Genomic DNA, 1,512 nt, shown 5'->3' on the forward strand with positions numbered 1-1,512 from the left:
TAATTTATAGATTAAGCCAATGAAAGTTAATAAAATTATGGAAGATTTAAATAGCTTAATTAACAAGCTAAAGAGGAGACATAGATAAAAACCAAAGCCTCACAGTTGGTGGAGGTACATTCTTCTCTAACTCATATAGATTATTTATAAAAATGGACTATATTCTGGACCATAGAGGAATAATTCAAAGAATCAACATCCTTTAGATCATGTTTTTTTTTCTCATGATCATTATGTTAGAAATCAATGACAATAAATGAATACGTTTTGATTTTTTTTTTTTTTTGACAGTACTGGGATTGAAATCAGGGCCTTGTATATGTCAGGTAAACATTTACCACTGAGTTACTTCCCCAGTACATTTTATTTATTTATAAAAGCAGGAGCTCACAAAGTTGCCTAATCTGGCCTTAACTGATCCACCTGTTTTAGTCTAGAGAGTTGCTGGGATTATGAGCATGTGCCAATTTACCTAGCTTGAAAACTTTTTTTTTTTTTTTGAAGTTCTGTGGTTCACTGTTTGACTTTCTTCATGGCCACCCAAGATGAACTGATTCTCTGCAAAAGCAAAATCCCAAGGTTCTGCAGCCCAGTGTGACTGACTGCCTTGTCACTCTGGACAACACATTTTCCAATTGGCTGTTGATAAGCAGGTTTACCAACTGACTCCTGAGCTAGTAAAGTACAAGGATCAAATAAAAAAGATGAAAGAGATACCTAGGAGCTTTAAAGCAAAAGCATATGTGTGACAGACAATGGGACAACCTTACCCAGCATTCCTTTAACATGGAAGTAGCCAACTAGTCCATCTAGTCATTGAAGGTCACAATGGATTTCATGAAACTGGTAGTAAAGGAAATGAAGGATATAAGTAAATGAAAACCGATTAGATTGAGGATTTATGAGACCAACCAGAGGATATGATGGAAGATTCAAATAAAATTCAAGGGGCACAATGTCACAGTTATGGCACTCCAGGATTCATTGAAGATGACCTAGAAGCAGTGTTGGATGCATTTTGGATGAGCTTCTAATGAAAGTAGTTCTTACTTGAGGCAGTGTCTTTGCTTGCAATATGGGAAATTGTTCCTGCTGATGTAAAAACAAAGGTGGAGTCCTGGTGGATGAATTTGGATGGTCACAGACCTCTGCTTCTTGGACTAGCAGGATTGAGGTAAATCATGTAAAATAAACATGTATTTTGGGCTTAGGAAGCATTTCCACATTTGTCACAAGAATTTTAGATTTGTTTCCTTTCTTTGAAGGAAAGGTTAATATACTTCCCTTTCTCTTTTTGCCCCTCCTGTCCCCTCCCCTCCCCTCTTCTCTCCCTGCTAAGGAACTCATTGCTTTGCAGAAGATTTCTTGGTACTAAAATTTGATTCTTTTTGTCTTATGGAAGACTAATAAAAAAGGATCCTTGGGTTTGTATGACTTTTTTCATTCATTAATAAATGAAATAAAACCAAGGAAATTAATATCTTTAATAAGTTCTATGACAGTACAACTCTA

General features: G+C 35.8%; 1 pseudogene; it reads left to right on the plus strand.

Annotated features, from left to right (window-relative positions):
- Nucleotides 1–545: 545 nt before the first annotated feature.
- LOC111814809 lies at nt 546–1,174 on the plus strand (annotated as a pseudogene).
- The last annotated feature ends 338 nt before the right edge of the window (nt 1,175–1,512 follow it).

The sequence above is a fragment of the Octodon degus genome, unplaced genomic scaffold (genome assembly GCF_000260255.1).
Source record: "Octodon degus isolate 3935 unplaced genomic scaffold, OctDeg1.0 scaffold00564, whole genome shotgun sequence".
Lineage (NCBI taxonomy): Eukaryota > Metazoa > Chordata > Mammalia > Rodentia > Octodontidae > Octodon > Octodon degus.